Source organism: Nipponia nippon, unplaced genomic scaffold (assembly GCF_047370975.1).
Source record: "Nipponia nippon isolate SJK-2023a ecotype South Korea unplaced genomic scaffold, ASM4737097v1 scaffold_3, whole genome shotgun sequence".
Classification (NCBI taxonomy): Eukaryota; Metazoa; Chordata; class Aves; order Pelecaniformes; family Threskiornithidae; genus Nipponia; species Nipponia nippon.
This window is the reverse complement of record NW_028262347.1, coordinates 37,876,846-37,897,674: the sequence shown is the minus strand read 5'-3', so window position 1 is coordinate 37,897,674 and position 20,829 is coordinate 37,876,846.

The following is a 20,829-nucleotide window of genomic DNA, read 5'->3' as shown; positions in this document are numbered from 1 at the left end:
GAGGGAGAAGGGGAGGCAGTGGCTTTCACCAACTGGATTTTGACAAGAACACAGCAATACAGCGACATTACCTGTTCATTAATTTCCCAGCTACGTAGTCTCACAAACGCTAGGTATGCTACCTCTACACACCCAAACTATTCCCAGAATAACTCGATTAAAGAGGTCACATAAGGACACAGGTGCTTACAGCATCAGCCATCATATGTTAGCTGGCCAAACATGAAAATAAGAAATTAATTCACAAATATTTTAAACTAAGCCATTCTAAATTGACTTATTACACTAAAATTATGTTCTCCCTTCCCATATGTGTTATAGATCTATTTTTTCAGCTGGATATATTTTGGAGAGAGAGTTCAAAGGTTGACTTTTATCTTTGTCTGATCAGTTAAACCTTTATATGTGAATTCTTTTAGGAGGTAGCAAGTTTAAGGGATATCACCATACCTCTGTACAGGTTTCCATTTATTTTATATGCATAACACATATTCTTACATAAATATAATTTTATAGTGGACGCTTGACCATTCTGACCAAAAATCCTTCAAAATCAATAAAAATACTAACTTTAATATTAGAGAAGGACTAAAGGGGTAACATACTAGAGCAGAAAAGTCACAAAAAAACCCCAATCAACAGTGAAGGATAAAAATCAACTACAGGCTGTGTGAAATACAGTTATTTTGTCAATAAATTCTCACCTTCTGCCCTCTGAAAGAGCCTTCCAATGTACCTAGCAGGACAGTAGCTCAAATTGATGAGAATCCTCCCCAGCCGAGAGCTGAGAACATGAGCCAGTAGGATTTGGCAAGAAACACGACTACACAAAATTGCCCACCTCAGACTGACTTAATTTGCTTTATTTATTTATTTATTTATTTATTTATTTATTTATTTATTTATTAGAATGGCTTCAAAGCAAGCAGGGTTTACCTCTGGGGCAGTTCTGTCAAAGTAAAAAAAATGACAGCAAGCATTGTGCTTTTCGTGTGTGCCACAGGATATTATGGGATGCTTTTCTGAACAGGTCTGAAATCTGCTTTTCTCCTGTATCAACCCGAAAAATGTCATAAAGGTTTAAATCAATGCAGTTCATGAGGTCATCTCTGCCAGGAGTGAGCATTAGTTGCTTCAGAAAAAAACTGCAAGAAACAGTAACAGTTGCAGGATCTGAGCCGCAAAATTATCTCAAACTAAACCCTAATTGTTAAAAATTAGCTTAAACCCTGAAGCAAGAAGATTTATGTCTCCTTCAAAGCTTTTCTTGTAGCTTCAATTGTCATAATATTGAATATTCTCATTCTTCCAGACCCTCTTTAAATCTTGTTACATTCCTGACCTCAGCAGCATCCTCTGGTAATGAGTTCCACAATTTAATTACCTGCTGAACAAAAAATAAAAAAAAAAATTGCTTTTATCTGCTTTACATTTTTCACCCCTCACCTTATTCCTCTGCTCTGAGACAGAGAAAATAGGAGCTACTTGTCTATTTTGATATTTTTGATCATTGCTTTCTATAGTCTTATCGTGGCCCTCTATGATAATTTCTTCTAATTCCTTTGTGTTTCAGTACCCCTCCCTGACTTCTGGTTATGTACTTTATCATGATAAAACTTGTAGTCACATGATGTGTCAACACAAATTCTATGAAGATGTCGTAGGAAAAAATCCAAACACATTTCAAAGAAATAAAGGCTACAAAACCCTAAATACTACATACCTCAGTTTAAGCCTCTTACAAGATGTTATATACCCATGATTAAACTAAAGGCACTGAAAATATTACCAGCTATATTTAGTGTATTCAGAACCACATCTAAGACATTATTTTAGTCCTTCAGTAAGTAATTTAATCAAACCACTTACTAAAGAGCACCCTCGAATTTTCTTCCTTCTTTTAGAGCTTAGAAAGGAGCATATTAGCTGTAGGCAGTAGTCTGTGACCAACAATGCCAAAGTATCCATCCAAGGACAGGCTGGAAAACTAAGGATTTTTAGGAACAGCAACCTAATTATGTTTTGATAGTTCTTTCTAAAATTGCATCAAATGCAACTTTCTGAACACAGTGACTCACAGCAGTACTAACTTCATTGTCATACTTACTTAAAAACTAATTTTGTGCTTCAGCAGATTTTGTTTCTGGGTCAGGCAGAGAGGACCAGGCACCAAGGTCAAGGCACCCTGAGACACGGAGTGACAGAAGCAGAATGAAAGCAACAAGTCTGAGGGTACTGTGCCAAGGCACAGCGCCCATCTCTTGGTTCAGATGATGTATGATATCATAAAATCTATGACAAAGCGTATTAGAAAATGTAATCTCTATTCTTCCTAACACATCCACATCATGAAAGTTTCAGCTTTGCTGTTGTTAAAACATTAATTTATTTGTTACAGCATAAGTGGCTAAAAACAATCAGTAAGTATTATTGAAAGCTTTAATTATCATCTGGGTTATTCATCTGTGGAAAAAGCCTAGCAATGCAGAATTGTTCTGCTGGCTCATCCTGGCTGACCCAACCAGAAAATTGTGTTAGTGCCAACACAGGAGCAAAAACTGGCAGAAAGACAGAGATAAAGAGGTTGAAAACTTGAGTATGCTGGAGGCAAGGGTAAATCTCTTTGTGTACCAAGGTAATGAGATGGTCACTACTGCTCAGACTAGGCTTATGTGTTGGAGAACTCTCTCAGAAGGACACAAGAGCAACTTGGTTAAAAGTTACAAAAATGTGGTGTTTCAGAGTTAAGGAAGCATGTGAGTAACCTGGTAATTCCTCAAGAACCCAAGCAAAATTCTGGCCACTCAAGGAAAAGTCAGAAATGTTCATGGACTTCAGTGTAGCTAAGGTTTCATACCACTTGCTGTCTTTGTAAAGACTAAATAGGAATTGCCCGTGCAAACAGGAGCTGTATCCCCTCCCCTGTGAGAGGAGCACCAGGGCTTCAGCTTCCAGTTTATTACAGACGTACTTGATGAGATTGGCTTCTGTAAAATTATGAGAAGTTTGAATTGAATTTTCACACTGAGTTTTTTTTCTGCTTGGATGCAACCCTGTGCTAAAATGTCACATTTCCACCGAAACCACAATTTTGTGATAATCATCTCACTGCACAGGTAGAAAAGGACATGTAGGGAGCTTCTGACGCTATTCCCAAATTCAGTTCAAGAAAGATGCTAATACATACATTAAAATGGGGGTAGAAAGGCAACTCTTATTCAAACCACTAGATGTGGAGGGAGATGGGAGAAAAAAACACAAAAAATATTATTTTGAAAGCACTCAAAGTTCACGTTGTTTCTTGTTACAAGTCATGGATGTAACGATTCTTTTGTAGTACTGAGGGAAAAGATAACTGGCGTGTAAACAATTTCACATGTGTGTAACTCAGCTAGCAATTAAAGCTCTCAATAACATTTATTGATACTTTCGAGCCACTTATGCTTTTACAGTAACAAAAGAGATGCAGGAATGATCTGATGTGTTATGAGAACTCAAGATGATCTGATGTATTAGGAGATTACCAATATTCAAACAGAGGTTAATTAAAGCTCTAGTTTTAGTCAAGGAAAATTTCACCACAAACTTCAGTGACCTGGGATTTCCCTCTGGATGTTTGAAACTCGTGGACTCCTTCACATGGGAAGAAGTCACATGTCATTTAGATATGTGGCCCAACAACGTTTCTGTGACAGATTTCAGATGGTCCAACTTGGCCTTCCCCTTTCAGAGTCACAAATCTGTTATTTGAAGTACAACACTAAATCGCTCAGCTGCAGAACTGACCCAAATCCCATCCCATGCAAATGGAAATTTGGTGTTAATGTTGTAATACTTGCAGAATTGACAAGATCACCACTTCGGTCAAAACAGTCCTCGTCAAAAGACAACCAGTCTTGTATAATTAGTCCTTTAAGAAGAACAGAATGAACCCAGCTTCCGAAGCTGTGGCAGCGTATGTTCCTCCACCCCGTCCCCTGAAAATACACCTCAGCCCCAGCTTTAACAGACCACTCTAGAGGGACACAACAGCCTTTGGGCCTTCCTGGTGTTTATGAGAATGCTAATCTGAGAGATGCAAACGCTTCTCCGCCAGGACTGGACGAGGATCAAAGCACTGAGTTGTCATTAGGAGCAATGCCTTTTACTAACCGGTGAGCTGAGCGGTACTGCATTTCAGCTGATAAAATGGAAATGAAGGACAGTGCATCACTGCTGAACACAAGCCCTCTCTAAGCCACTCATTGCTTTCTGTGAACGCTGGTAAAATGAGTTAAGGTCTTCAGACAATTCTGTCTTCACACAGCCTTCTAGATCAATTAACAGATTAAGGCAATTCCAAATAATTTTCTGGCAGGTATTTGAGTCACGTTAGAGCTCCTATATACATACCTAAAGGGAGAAACAAGGTCTACAAAAACAAGACATTAAATATCAGTGACATGAATATTAATATGAATAAATTATATAGCTGCAAGAGAATTCTTCATCTGACCAAGCCTAATGAACCTTCTATTGCATTTCCAAACTATTTTTACAGTTTTGCCTAATGAGCCTCAGAGAATGGAAAAATGCTAACGATGCTGGCCTGGAGAAGTTAACGAGCTGAACAGAAATAAATTATTTTTCCCTTTGAATTTTTTTTTAGCAGGAAAAAATGTCTTAAGAAACATAGCAGCAGACTTACCAGCAGACCTCCAGAGAAGTTTTACTGTTCTCCTCCTCGAACTGCTCAACGATTTAGGAAACCAGTAAAAAAAACGTGCTATCCTCCTGATGGTTTTCCTCAAGTCATTTCTTACTGCCATAGCTGAAAGGGCTCCACAGCTACACCAGGAACAACAGACACATGTATCCAGACAGAGGAAAGCCCATGAATACCCACACAGAGTGCGCTCGCTGTGAGCTCAGCGTCAGCCAGCACGTCTCAGGACCACCTGTTAGTCCTAAATCCCCTCCCTCTCCGTCACGCCGCTCCGAGCCCTCCAGACCTCCCTCTTTATTACGAGAAGCAGCTATATTAATAGATGCTTCAGCTAAAGAAAGACCAATGGTTCAGAGTCTTAACCTGGTACTGTCTTTCCAATGATGTTAAAACAAGACATGTTTTCCACAGGAAGGTTTTGAAGGGCTCATTTGTTCATCTCTAGCTACCTTTTCTAGGTTGTAAACAAATAAACGCCAAAACTGATAGGGACAAGTCCCCTTTCAAAAGCCCTTGATTTAAATCAACAGGATTTTCTCTAGAGAGAGTGCTTCTCAAAGACCTTCTTATGAAGGTTCTTAGCAGTAAATTTAACAGAGATTTCTACAGATACACAGGGTTTTAAAATGCAACTTTACTCTTAATGGATTTTAAGGCAAACATAAGAGTCAGATCATTCACTCCCACGGTTTGCTTAAGAATAGAGCATTTATCAACATATCGCTATCCAAAGAAATTAACGGCACCTCAGTACTTAGACTACACGTGCTTCAAGCACGATACATATTAAATTGTAAATCCAGAGATGCTATGAACTAATATATGCCCCCCACAATATTTATCACCAATTCTAGCACACGTTTTTTAACAGCAAGACTATTCAACCATTTCCCAAGCTTAGTATGATTTCCTCGACTATGTCACAAGTTTCTCTTCAGCTTCTCACATTTTATTTGATTTTTTTTCTTCTGCTAGATCTGAATGGTAGAAAACACTGAAAATCAAGACTAAGGTAATTACAAAACAAAGATCCTTTTATATCAACCTTTAAACTACAGAAAGTAAGGGCTTTGTTACACCAGCTATGTTCACAGAACGCCGTTAATAACTCTTCTAGTATTCACAATGTATTTTTCTACGCCAAAATATGTGAAGTATTTAACCCCATTTTATACATCTGACATTTTTAACATACTGCTGCTTCTCAGGACCAAGCTAGATAGATTGCATTTCCTCTGGTCAATATGTCTCTGAAAACAAATAAACATTTCCATTTATACTGTATCTGCCACAATTCTTCAGCCAGTGTCAATGAAAGAGCAGAAGGCAGGACTCAGGCCGCCAGACTTGTCTCTTGTTCGAGCTCCACCCCGTCATACCAGCAGGAATTTAGTAGCAAAGTGACGGTTTTAGCACAAGTAGGAGGTCTGCCACCCAATCCAGCACATGCAAGGAGCAGAGTTAAAGGCCCAACAGCTAACTTGTTTCTTTCAGGAAACAGCATGGGTTTGAATGTTTAAGAGCATCTGCCAAATACTGAATCAAGCAATGACCTTTTTTCCCTGAAATTTATACATATAAAAATTTAATGAAAATCGAAGTGGCATAAAAAGAACCCCATATTATTTCAGACCATAAGTGAATATATGTTAAGAGGACTAGTTTCATAATTTGACAAAGAATCCATAAAGATATGTATGATCTTTAGCTGGATATGAAGGGCACAGGAATATTTTTTCATTTAACAGAAAACACCAATACAGTACTTTTGTTATACTGGTATTTTATGAGGCTTAAAAAAATATGCAGTAAAACACATCAGAATATAACAATATAAAGGGGTAAACTGACTTTGCTGATGAGGAGCCTGTGGAGGTTTACACCTTACAGTGTTTAGTGCCTTACTGGATCAAAAAATAGGCAAGAGCATAAAACATTGCATATTACTTTAAGGCAAACAGAACTCATTCTATAAAAAAAAGTCAGTTGGATGAATCTGACAATTATGCTATGCAACAAACCAGCTAATGCCAATGAGAACATGGACCTGAATTCAAGCTGAACTGAACAGCAGTGGTAGTTACCCTTGCAGTAATTTCATGACTCCTCCATCACCTTACATTTCTAGGCCGTAGTTAGGCCAAAACGTAGAGCTAATGGACGACAGCCTGTCCCCCACAGCTCACAGATGAGGGGTCTGTGATGATGAGGGGGGTTCCTCTCAACCTGGACTGCTAGCTTTAGAATCTGAGCCACTGTGCTCTGCACAGCAACGAACCGCTGCCAGCCTGCATCAGCTGCATCAGCTGGGCTAGGAAGAGTTCACATAGCCCCTCCTAAGACAACTCTGGTTGCTTACATTACACTGAAGCATTACTAAAGTTAAGAATTCACTGTATTAGAAAGGTACTACACAGAGCTACATGTGTACCTTTCAGTTTACTCTGATGAAGAGATGGTGCATGGAGATGCTTTCCAAGAACGACAGAGGGACCTGAAATGTGAGTGGAGTCACAGTCTTGATCCCTGCCTCCCTTTAAGGAAAAAAGCCATGTAAGGCTTTTTCCTGCAGCAGATTTCAACCCGCAGGTCATACTCTGCTCATCTAAGCAGTGTGCTGGAGGAGGGGAGGCAATGGTTGCTGCCCGCGCTGCTGTCCCACCTGCCTGGGAAGGGAGGTGAGCAGCTGTCCCCTCTGCTATGCAGGCAGCCTCTGACCTCCTACCTCCCCGCAACGGTGCAAAGGTCAGATCTCGCAGGCAGAAACGGCACGCGCAGACTCCACGTGTGTGCCGCCCACCCCACGTGCTCTCCAGCCGCGGGCCGGGATGTGTGGGAAGTCACCACCTTGGCAGGAGAGCCGGGCACACCGCGCTGCTCTCAGCATCTGCCACACAACCCGCTTTCCGCATGGAAACCTGTGCACAGCACTCAGAAAGCAAAGGGGTGCCTGTGAAACGTCCAGCGGTTTAGACACATCCCCGTCTACCCCGACCTACAGAACTACACAACGACCCCGTGGCTGCCTTACTGTAGCCATCCCATACCCACTGCTGGAGCTGAGAAAACTAAAAAAAACCAAACAAACCATTGCTGTTACATAAAATACTCTTAAATGATGAACTGTAAACAACCAGAGGTGTCTGACTGGAAATATTCTCTTGGAGTGTGCCGAGTTTATATAGTTTTAAAGAAAATTCTTTGCTGAGAAGCATTTGTTAGAGCAATGCAGCAGTGCTGAGATAGCATAAAAATGCAGCCTAACAATGAGGAGGAGCACAGGCAGTGGTACCAGACGGGGGGCAGATGCAGAATTTCCTCTGCTCTGGGGCAGAAGAGTATTTTTCCTCAGTGAGGAGTTACTGCCATTTCCACTCCTCCCAGCTCTTAGGCAGCAAGTGACTGGGATGAGCAAAGGATTTCATTTGCTTTGCCTGAACTGGAATTTCTCCATTTAGTCTGGTTTCAGGAACAAAGATCCCCACAAACCTACTCACACTGGGATACTGCGTGTAGGAAAAGCTAAACCTATTAAGGAACATCTACTTGCCTGCATTAGCAAATGTCTCTACCAGCTGAGCTCAAAATGAGGTTTTGCTTTCTTTGTAGGGACAATAATGTACTTGGAAAACAAGGTGGTGTCTTTCCAACCCGTCACAGTGTGGGTATGTGACACTATGCTATATGCCACACCGGCAGGCAGAGTTCAGTGTGGCGAGGTATTCAAAAGCCAGTCTTCTCATGGGTATTTTCCATATCAATGGAGCTTAAACTCCCAGAGAAGAAGGAAGAGACTTCCAGACCTCCATGGGCTGTTTCCCTTCACTTTTTGTCTGACAGAGATCTGAAATGGACTAAAAGATTTTAGCAATCCAGAACTAGGTTATGCAGAGAAACACTGTATCTATGCACTGGACAGAATTGAGTGTGTGAAACATATTTAACTAGAAATTATAAACAAAAGCTGTGAGCTTCCTTAAACCCTGTTCAGCTGTGTGTCAGAGCAAACTTTATCCAAGTAGCAAGAGAGGGGCCCTGCCTAACTAGTCCCTGGGCTTCAGCACTACTGCATTTGCATGACACTGTCAAGACACCGTATCACAGATTTCATACTAAAACATAATTATAACATCACCATGTGTGACAAAGCTATGCAGTTGCTAGGAAGCTTACAAAGAACACAATACAACTACTAAAAGTAAAGAAATAAAAAACTGCTGTATTTCAGCTTCGTTCAGCAAAACTAGCATAATACTTCCGATTTCCAGCTCAGCTGTTCATCCCTCCCTAATCCTAATAAGTAGCTATATTTGTGAGCTTTCTAAAAAAACTTTTGATTCTCAGCAGCTGTGCATACACAAAAAGAAGGGATTAAAAATTAACCAGTGATTGGCAATCTGCGACTTCCAAAACCTTGCCTTCATTTGAAAGATGGAAATTGAAGAACTGTAGTACTCAAACTGATGTAAGACACATTTGTTATCAGATTTAATGACCTATTACTTTGCAGATAACTAAATAAGGTTAAAATAGAATTGTATAGACACCTTTTTAGCTGTGACATCAAAAGTATTTCACATGTTCAATCCTCTGTTATCAAGGCTCCCAATAATTCAAACACCAACAGGTAATAAATGTGATATGAAAGTAAAGAAAACTGACAAAAGAGAAGGGGAAAAATGTTGAAAACCTTACACAACGGACTACGGATGACAGTTATGCTAAGAGACAAAAATACCGTAAAAAGATCACGCAACCCAAACCTTGCTGCACATCAAACTGAACCACCACCAGCTCTATATCACTAGAAATTTCCATCCAACAGTTTTTTCTGAAAAAAATGCTTCTAAACCAGACAAATTGCTATGATTAGAATGACTTTTTAAGTAAAAGAGCATAACATTTGGATGAACACATCCAAAATGGACAGGAAGCAAATGAGCATTAAACGAGCATGAGCAGTTTCAAGCCTTTTCCATAGGCCTAGGGAAGTCTCGCTGTACGAGCAGGTAGTTGGGCTTCGTCTAATTGAATACAGATGTCTGCAGCTGAGCTGGTTGTCATGGCTCCCTTTACAGTCAGTAGAGAAAGACCAGTGCCTCTTGGGCATATTTATTCCTATCTTGCAGTAAGACTGTAAAATCCATGAGATGAACTGTGCCCTGCACCGTTTCTGGAGAAACCAGGATGCCACCGTGAAAAGCAGATCGGAGGCTGGGAGAGTATTGGTCCTTCTCGGCGCTGGCTCTGAGCAGCAGTAGGGACAAGAAGCAGTGTCCTGACTCTTCTATGGCACACCTAGCACATCTTAAATGGAAATCCCTGAGGTTTTTCATGTATGCCATCTCTGTCAGGGATGGAGGACAGAACCCAGAATGATTGAACCCAGAGCAGACAACCAACAGCTGCAGGTCTGGTTTCAGAGCTCTGACATACACACAGGAGCACTCTCCAAATACATCGGGATTTCGGTTCATTTTCTTCAGGCCTTAAGTGCTGGTTATTCAAAATAAAATACGTAGCACAAATTCAGCCTATCAACCACGTCTCAAGGTCCTCCGAGATGAATTGCTTACTTCTACAAGCTACCTATTGGGGAATAACTGGATTTCTCCCCTTAAGAAGTAAGAAGTAGTAGGAAGGTTTCTTCTGAGCAATAACTCCAGTGAAACACATCCTGGATTTTGAGGAAGAAAATCACAGTGCCAAAGCACATTTGTTCACATCTGGTTGGTTCTTATTTCACTCTACAATATATTACACTATCATTAAATATTTTCATATACTGTTACATGAAAAAGAATATCTCTTCATGTATTTCAGCAATATTTCTGCTTGATTCTTTTCAGTATTGTCTGTTGTACCATACAGTTGTTCCCTATTTCATTTCGAATACTTCAACCTGTAAAATTTGTTGTAATTTGCTGTATGTTCTCTTCCAGATGCTGGAAATGTGCAGAGGCAGACAGGACCGGCACAGTACCGTGATGAAAGTGAGTGTGTGAGAGACGGCATATTGCTGTGCTGGTCCAGCTGAGCATCGGGAAGATAATGCACTCCTTCCCGGAGACTGCTGCTGGTACCATGGGATGCACGTTATCATTTTTAATGTAGTTTGGTTACAGGCTTACTGTATGTATGTATGTAGGTTTGTGTATCAAAATTAAAGTTGAATATAAGTTTAAAAAGCTAAATGCAGAGAATAGTAGTGCAATGTGAAAACAACAAATTAGTGTTAATTTTAGCTATATAGTAGATATACTAGTAGCACTAAACTCAGGAAAATGATTGAACAGTCTTTAGGAAAACGACTTTTGTACATACACAGCTGCACAGAGAAAATAAAACTCAAGGCTAAAACTGGAGAGAAGATACTGAGCTTCCTTGTAACATGGTTTGACACATAGGATTTGACTCAGTGGATGATAGACCAACTTGCCTGTGGGCTTCGGGTGACTTTGTGCCAAAATTAGTAGACTTCTCAGTGAGAGCTTGCATGGAACTATCGCTAAGGGAAATCAGATTGGGGAAGAAAAACAAAAACGTGTTAAATGTTGCTAGAACAATAAGTTTATTCATCCTAATCTGATCTGCTTAAGACAAAAATGATTATTTTTTAGGGTACAAGAAAGCTGTGAGCATCCTTCTTTAGATCTCTGCATGTTGTATGACTGATTACATGCCGTTTGCACTTGAAGATGAACAAGGGTGCACCTCGTACATTTATTCTCTCTTAGACGAGCAGGATGTTTCTTATTTTAGCCATGGCAGCTATTAGATAATAGAGTGATATTTCGAACTGGAGTATAAGAGAAAAATACACAAAAGAGATATTGCAGAGCTTAACTTTCATTGTAGCCCTTCATACTTTTTTCCAAGCTCCTACACTCACTGTCAGGCTACCGCACCCAAGCTACTATACATGACATGCTCTTCCTTTACCAAGCAAAATCAAAAAGGCATTCATCAGTACTCAGTATGATGTGGAGAAAACAGGCATGTCTAGCAGCTCATAAAGCCACCCGGCCAAAAACAGCATCGTTATTTTCTTTCTGTTGCGCACACTGCTGACCTGCATTTAACTGTCTGGATAAAGAGATCCATCCAATTGTGCTGGAGGTTTCTGGTCAACGCTACTTAGCAACAGAGAGAAGAGATGACTGCCGTCACTGGACAAGAGCTGAGCTTGGCCAGTGACCTCCTGGGTAACCTTGAAAAACTCATTTCAACTCTCAGTGCTTTCATCTGCATCTGTTTTGCTCGTCGCACTTCAGACCAGGGGCTGCTTCTTCCTGTGCAAGCACACTATTACGGGCTTAGTGTGGCCAGCAGCTCCTATTGCTAACAGCAAATGCAAAAAAAAAAAAAAATCAGAAAAAAAAATTTAGCAACAAACTATGTTATCAAATTATCAAAAAATACATTATCCAGTAAAAATTTTGGTTCTATCTTTCCCCCCTGTGTATTAAAAGCACACATATTGGCAATATGTAAATGGTATGCAAGCAATGTGACACAATGTAATTGAAAAGACACCTGTATCGTTACTTCCCACAATACCCCAAACTCTTGGCCAAGCAGTGCTAACCACCTGTTGAACTTTGAGCATGGTAGGACTGTACAAAACGAACATCGAGACACAGCAAGCTCTCCAAGGCTTTCACGTGACAAGGTCAAGTTTCTCCTTGGCTCCCCAAGGCTTTCTCAGCCAGCAGACCATCAGGAGGTATCGCACTGGTGAGTAACGGCAACAGTTTTATTACTAAGAGCTGCTTTGCTTTTGTAAACAGATCATTGCTTTGATGTTTTATTACTCATCTTGAAGACACCCTAGGTGATGAACACTGCCTGCAGAAATACCTATTTTATCACTTTTTCATTAGCGGACTCCTTTCTACTCCTGTACCAGCTCTCAAATACCAGTTTGTTAGAAACCAAGCCTTAGGGCATCTGGCCTCCTTGCACCCTGCGAGTGAAATGAAACGCAGGGTACCTCGATGTCAGGGTGCCCTGGGCAGGGAGGGCACTGCCCACTCACAGCAGCCTCTGCGGGAGCTCCCTACAGAGCAGCTCCAAAGCACGTGAGGAAACCCACGCAGCATTTTCAGAGCCTTTCCGTGCTGGCACCCGAATGTTATGGGGTGATTTTTTAAATTTTTCTCTTTGCTGCTATGCAACCTGAGTAACAACTGCTTGTATTCTCTGTAGTCTCTTAGGGTTGTATCTGAGACTCCCAAACTCTGAAGGACACCATAATTAATTATTAACCGTTCATGAGGTGGTAAAAATGAGAACAAAGAAAGAGATGCTCAGAGAATGGGTGAAAGCCTCTACGTATGAGAGTGTACGGCTTAGGGGTGGAAGACAGTCCTCACACAGGAACAGAAATGTCAGCGGCCAAGAAAACAGGACCCACAATAACCAAGGAACTCGGTGAGGAGTTACTGTTCTCTGCAAACAGGGGGAAAAAGGGCTCAGCCTTGCAGCAATGGGAGCCTTGCTGTGGCTGCAGAAACCACAGAAATGCCCCAGGAGGCGGAGAGAAACTGAGGAAGACAGCAAGCATTACTCTTGAGAAGCAAGCTCCATCAAAGCTGCTTCTTGCTCTCCATTTCTACGTCTCTTCCTTCCTCCCTGCACCGGGCACAGCAGCCTCCAGCTCCGCCAGCCCTGCGAGCTCCAGCAGATGCCCCGTTGGGGCGGCAGATCACCCGCGCTCCTTCAAACCCAAGAGGGAGGAAAACGGGGCTTTCTCTGAGCTCAGCTCCACCGGCACAACCCAAACACTGTTGGCTCCTGCTGCTCCAGCCCCTATAGATTCTGAGAAAATTTGGTAATTTGGGATTTAAAAGAAAATATAGAAAATTTTGGGAACTGCGCATCGTTAAACAACTCTCCGCAGAAAGAACGGGAAAGGGAAGCAGGCTCCCACTGCCGCTATTTCTAATCTGCCCCCCAGTTCTCACTCTTTAGATAAAACTGTCAGAGGCTCCTTCGACCCTGAACAGTTCTGGTAATTCAAGTTCGTAACTCTAGAAGTAGCTTTAGCAACTTAACCCCCTCATTACATGTGATTAAATATGAATGTAGTCCTACTGCAGAGACAGCAGACAATGTGTATCCTCTTCTTTAAAAACATGAAAAAGTATGTTACACAAATTTGATGGCCAAAAATATATCCTTCTGAAGGGAAAAAAAAAAAATCCCTGCGTTTGCTCCTTCCCTCCACATCTCATCCTCATTTCTGTAAGGGGGAAGCTATTTCTTTACCATTCCTGACAGTTTTGAGCCATTTAGATAATATACCTTAATTTGTTCTAAGGGCATAAAGGCTTGGATTTTTGGTTTGGGTTTTGTTTGTTTTTACAGATACTTAAAAAGCCCTGTAGTATGAGAGCTATACCACATATTAAAACATAATGCTTCTGTTCTTCAACTGCACTAAAGCAGGAGTCGGCTACTGAATATTCAGAGCCACTATAAAAAAAAGTTAGAAATTGAACAAGGCCCCCACCAAAATACCCATTTCAGCAGAGAAAAAAACAGAACACCCTGATGGGCCCTGAAACTGTGCAAACAAAGTCTGAAAAATGGGTAAAAAAGACATAGAGAAGATTCAGTGAACAAAGCTGAAATGACTGCCCAGTAGATTTGAGAGGAAGAGGACACTTGCAGTGTTATCTGCTCCCATGGGCTCCTGCACCTCTGCAGAGCACGTTGGAACTGGAGAGGTTTCTGTGCCGGGACAGGGGTGTCTGCCTGTGCACAGGTCACACTACACCCAGGTAACGTTACAGGCATTATGCCACACCTATAGAGAGTAATGCTGTAGGCAAGGAGGAAACAGGCTGAGGGACATCGCTTTCAACTAGCATTTAAAGGATACCCACTGACCCAACGCTCATCGATTGCACCTTTATAAAGGGCTCCAACCACCAGAAATCTGACAGAAATATTCTAATTTTTCCTTTAGCAGGCAACTCTTTAAGGGCAACTTAACAAATACTCGTAAGCCTCTGTTTGCTTCCTGAGGTCCTTATAGTATTACAATGTACTGGGTCTCCTCACTCCTGCAGCCCCACCAACCTTGGCACATAAACAAAATACATACACCAATACATATGCTGTTGCACAGGCAACATACAGTTGGTAAGAGTAATAAATATCAGTTCATAAAGGTCATGCTTTTAACAAGACCATCTGTGAATTCCCAGTCGTGCCCAGTCGCTTAATACTGGAAAGGAACAACCTGTTTTTCATGGTACCTCTAAATGCCATCTGCTTAAAAATCTTCAGAAAGTTTGAACCGAGAGTCACGTAGGACCTGTAATTTCTCTATATTCTCTTAAATGAATAACAAAACTTCTGAAAAGGCCTAGCAACATTTCTGTTTGGTTCAATGAAGAAGTGCATCTGAAATGAAAGTGTCAAAATGCAAGGTAAGAGAAAAGTTACAGAAATGAAGTAGGAAGTGTAGAGCAAGCAGTCCACAGTAATTCCTTTCACACCCCCGCCACCTATGTACACCCAGTCCGTTGACCAGAATATGGGGAAAATAAAACTGTTCGGAGAGTATTCCAAAGCCTGGCAGTATAGACTTTCACCTAAAACCATGAGAAATGCCTCATTTTTCAAACGCCAAATGATACGGTGAAACAATGCAACAACTCCAGGGCTGCTACGCTCCATCATGCTACACACCATGAAACCATCAGTATGATACAAGAAACTGATAATTATCACTCCAGAGCACTCTCAGATTGAAAGAAAAATTGAGTGTTAGAAAGGAAAAACCACCCTTTACTGTATGTCATTTCATTGGTATAAACCCGAATAATCCCAACTACTTCTGTTTCAATTGACTTTGTGCAGAGAAGTCAGGCCAGGCAATGGCGTTCTGCATCTGCACAGTATCACCAGGTTTTTACCCCAAATAATAGAGGTGAAAAGGTGAATAGCGGAGCAAGTCTGGACTGCTAAACCAATTAAGTCTCTCTTGAAAAGGAATCCAAACAACAGCAAGAGCTCAAGATACTACAAAGCATCCTTTTCAGAGGTATTTCATTACACGTGGCTTTCTTCCTGGGCTGAGGTCCAGAAATATCATCATTGCTTTATTTTTTTTCCAAGTTGCTTGAATAATGTGCACCTTGTGCACTGCGTTGAAACAGATGATCATTCATCTCCTTGAACTCTTTTTTTGCATTCTGATCTTTCTCCCCCAAGTTACATGAAAGTATTTTTTCAATTTATTAGCAGAAGCCTAAAAACAAACTTATGAATTACAAACAAAAATCTCACAGAAGGCAGAAAGACCTTTTCTCGGTGGTTCTTTATTCACTCCAGTGGTCCCACCTCACTTCATGATGTGTAACAAGGAGTGTACAAAAATCCAAAGACGACCACAGCCCCATTGCGAAATGATGAAAGAAAAGTCTGAAGCTGAGCTCAAGTATCTTCCCTGTCCCTGTGGGGAAGGCGGGACAGAGACATTCAAAGGAAACCCCTGCTCCCATGAAGATGTCACAGATCCTTTCTCTCAGACAGAAAAAAGCCTGCACCTAAATACTTTAAAATGACTCCTTTGATGTGCCCTTTGAGTACTTCCCTATCCCAGAGGGAATTTCTCATGCCTTTTAACTCTTATCACCAAATTCAGCACCTCTGACTCTGACCTTGTTTGAGAGCAACGATCTAGTGAGAACTGACTTCAGCCAATATTCAAACAGGGTAATTTAAATAAATATAATACCTATGTCTTTGTGACTCAGAATCATTATGACGATTTAGTATGCAGCTCCCTCTTTATCAGCAGTGGACCATCTGGAAGATGCTGTTGCATCTTCCTTTTTAGATGACATAAAATATAAGTCCCTACCACTTGCGGCCTCTGGAAAACACAGAAATATTTGGGAAACTTTCAGCACTGTCACAAATTGCCAGGCAGCTTAAAATCTTTGAAAGGCACTTGCAATTGTAACTTGAGCTGTAATCTCTGCTTCACAAGTGGATACCCAAAGGGGACTGTGGCATTTTCAGCGGAGGCTACCGCAGTGGCCACAAACCCAGCTGTAGTCCTGGATGTATCCGCTGCAGTTTTTAAGGCCAGTTTAGACGCACTTTAGATGTTGAGCACAGCTGTGCCTGCTGGCTTTTCGAAGCAGGGGACATCTTCTGTATTCACTTACGGAATAGCCCGTGACCAAGGGTGCAGACTGACGTCTGGCCACAGAGCGGACTTAGCAGCTCTGAGCTGTGAGGGCAGCCGGCCACACGTTCCCTCACGCCTCTGAGCTGTCCTGACGCAGCCACCGCTTTCGTTGCCCTCAGCCAACTTTTCAGCCGGATCTGTTCATCAGTCTGGCTTGCTGGTGTGCCTGCGAACTGGGAAAGAACGCAATCCTTGTGTGCTTCAGCTACAGTTTCCTTTCATCTCCATACCCCTTTACAGCTTTTAAGTATTATATTCATGCTAGGTCATAAATGTTGAATGCTTTCTCTGCTACTTAAACAGCAATTTAAGAGAGCAGCTTGAAGTACTATGCCTCATAAAAATGGAGCTTGTCATGAAGGAGAAGGAAAAACATTGTAAGCTGTAATCATCCTGAGAAAACGTTGCTGGAAGATATATAATCCAATGTGACACCTGAAGTTCTGGCCACAGAGCATTTGATCATTAAAAAAAGAAAAAGGTTTTTAAGGTCTATTTTCACATCAGTGCACTATACATCCTGTCAGAACAAATGGTGCACTAACTTAAATGATAAATAAAAAATATTTCATTTTCACAGCCAAAGTATTTCCATTCCAACTGGTAAATGTAAAAATAGAACTACTGTAAGTGTAACAGTGAGAATATTACATCATAACAGAAATTTTATGTCTCAGCAGAGGACAGTACAAGGTTATTACATCTCCCTAGGCCAGAACAAAACAATACGAAAAGACTGACCTTTCTGTCCCACCGTGGGTTTCAAATATCATCTGTTAAACCAAGGCTCAGTGACGTAAATCAAAAGCAAGCCACACACCTTAACATGTCACTCCGCTAGGGATAGCACTAGATTGTCCGAAGAAGCGGGGGAGCGCGGCAGCCGTGGGTGAGGAACGGCCAGTGAAGCGAGCGCGCCCGCCGGGTTCCACGCCGAAACCACTCGCGGGGTCACCACGAAACCCAGTGACGTGGCCAAATGCTCTTCAAACCAAGGGATAGCGAAAGAGGACTTTTCACCAGCACTAGATTATGTATGTTCGCCTGCTGTAAAGAGCAGGTGCTAGCAGGTGAATGAAATCACTGTATTTTAGAGTACACCAGTGGTAATGAGAGCTGAAAAGCAGAAAAGTTGTTTTCTACACAGGGAAAGGAAAATGCACCTTTGCCTACGATGCATCAGAGCCCAGAGAGCGAAAGGACACGTACGCGGTGCATACATGGGGCGTGCCATACTCCAAGGCACAGCCTCCTCCTCCTCCCCGAAGGACCAGGGAGAAGACCCCATGGTTTTTGCCAGAGGTGGGAGCCCACAAGAACCCTTTGCAGCCGCAGTACCTACACCCCCTGTAAGATGTATTACCGTCCCGCTGGGCGGAGATGGAGCGCTTTTACCTGGGTGACGCTGCGCCCACGCCACGCCGTCGCCCCACGCCACGCCGTCGGGCGCGAAGGGCGCGGCTCACAGCCCTCGTGCTCCAACGCTTCATGAGGGGAAACCCAGGCTGCCGCTCGGGCCGGGCGAGGCAGACGCTTCCAGCGCCCCTGGCGCGGATCGGGAGACGCCGGAGCTGCCCCCCCAAGCCGCGTAACCCCCAGTTTCGTGAAACCCGGGACCCCCCAGCCTCCCCCGAGCCCGCCGCCAGCGAGGGAGCGCGGCCCCGCCGCGGCCCGCCCGCCACGCCCGTTTCCCGCCCGCCCGCCGGGGCGCTCACCCGCGCAGCGCAGGCCCTGCGAGAGGACGAAGCGGCAGCAGAGGTCGCACCACGTTCCCGCCGCCGGCGGCCCGAAGCGGTGCGGCGGCTCCGGCGGCGGCGGCGACTCGAAGATGGTGCGGACGTGGCGGGGCCGCGGCGGCGCCGGGCGGCGGCGGCCGACGCCGTACGCGGGGCCCGGGACCCCCTCCGGCTGCGGGAACGTCGCCCGCGCCGCCCGGCCCCGCGGCGGCTTCCCCCGCCTGTCGCCCGGCGCCGCCGCCATGCGGAGCGGGGTGCGCCGGCCGCCGCCTGCCTCTCCCCGCCGAGCGGCCGGCGGTTGCCGCCTCACGCAGATGACACCCGCGGGCGAGGGGAGCGGGGCGGCGGCGGCGGCGGCGGGGTGGGGGCGCCGCGCCACACCGCGCCCGCGTCCTCCCCGGACCCGGCGGCCGCCGCCGCCGCCTCGCCCCCCGCGTCCTCTCGGCACGAAACGCCGCGGGGGGGAGCAGCCGCGGCCGGGGGCTCTGCAGCGCTCCCGGGCCGCCGGCCCCGTTCCCTCGAAAGCAGTTGATGTAACCAGCACTTCTGCCTGCCGTTTTCAAGGCATTCACTCTTGATGTCTGTTAGCAACAGAAGACGTGAAGCGTTTCCAGGAGGTGCGTTTGACTACCGTGGATAAAGCAATTAAGACCTAATATCACGCTGCTTGGGGCGACTCGGGCGAAGTTTCCACGGGCAGCGTTCGGGGGAGTCGCTGTCTTTGGCGGCGGGCGGGAGGCCCCGGCTCCGCCGCCCCCGGGGCGCGGGGGGGGAGGCGGGCGCAGTGCGGGCCCCGGCCCCGCCGGTCGCTCCTCCGAGCCCAGCCTCCCCTTCTGTAGCAAGCTGGCAGCGAGTCACAGCACCGTAAGCGAGGTAAAGCCCGGGTCTGTCAAACCCACAGCTTCAGAACACGTTGTCAGTGAGCTTACTGGTGCGTTCGGCTGTCGCGTCTCCTAGACGTTAGAAACTTCATCTATTTCAATGCAGCCTTGCACAGATTTTAAGTGGTATGGATGTAGCCCAGCCGTAAGGTGTTTTCAGGATGTGGAGATACAGGATTTATGAGCAATTCACCTGCACGTTCATGCGGAGGGTTCCAAGGAATGAAAGTGCAAAAAAAAAAAAAAAAAAAGTGAAGTCTTTTGACCTCATTTCTTTAAAGATTGTAAACCCCTCCTGTCTGCCTGAATCTGAAGCTGCTGTAGGGCTCCCATGGCCGTCAGCGCGGGAGCAGCAGTACGATTGTGCCAGCATCATCTTCTCGCACCGTGAGTTAGCAAATGTGCCTGCCAAGCAAAGCTACGGGCTGGCGTAGCGAGGTGCCGAGCTCGGCTCCCCCCAGCACGGCACAGGGCCGCTCGGCCGGACGCGCTTGCTCACAACCGGCTCTGCAATTGCTGACAAACCCCGCATCGTAGGCATAAACGTGCTTGAGGATGCCGAAGCTGGCACAGGGGGAGCTGGCAAGAGCTGGTGATGCACTTTAATAGGTTCTGATTAAAATGATCTGCCCAAGTTACTTAGAGCAGCTAGTCCGGGAAAGGTTTCCCGTGGCCAGGCAGCGGTGACACAACCCGTACCTTGACGGGAAGGCTGTGGAAGCCCGGGTGGTCACAGACTTCACTGGACGCTTGTGTAAGTTTTCAGGAGCAGAATACAACTTTGAACAACTGCAAACACTGTGTGTTTGTAGCACACCAGCAGCGCTACTTGTTGCTGTCAGTCTTCCTTGTCAACAGGAAACAAAGTTCTCCAAAAGATGCGTGTTTACAAGTACAACTGCTGCTGGCCAGGCTTGTACCAGGGTCAAAATAGCCAACTCCACTGGGGGATACTACCCCACCACATTTTTTTTGATCAGTGGAACAAATAACCAAAAAAAGCTGTTTAGCGCACAGAAAATTAAAAGGTCACACGCAGCCTTGCCAGTGGCAGAATCGGCCACAAGAGCTCCCAACAGTTCACCTGTTCCTAAAAGCCCTCGTCAACCAGTATCGCTCAGTTCCCAGAACACTCTCTTCTGGCACTTGACTCTCTTCATTATTGGAACGATTTTTCCAAACTCGTAGTCTGGATGTTTTTGTTTTGTGCACTACCATTTATATTCATAATCTCTAATCTTTTCACCACAGACACGGTGGTGAACGTTGATCTTCCGTACCAGCCTTTAGATGACT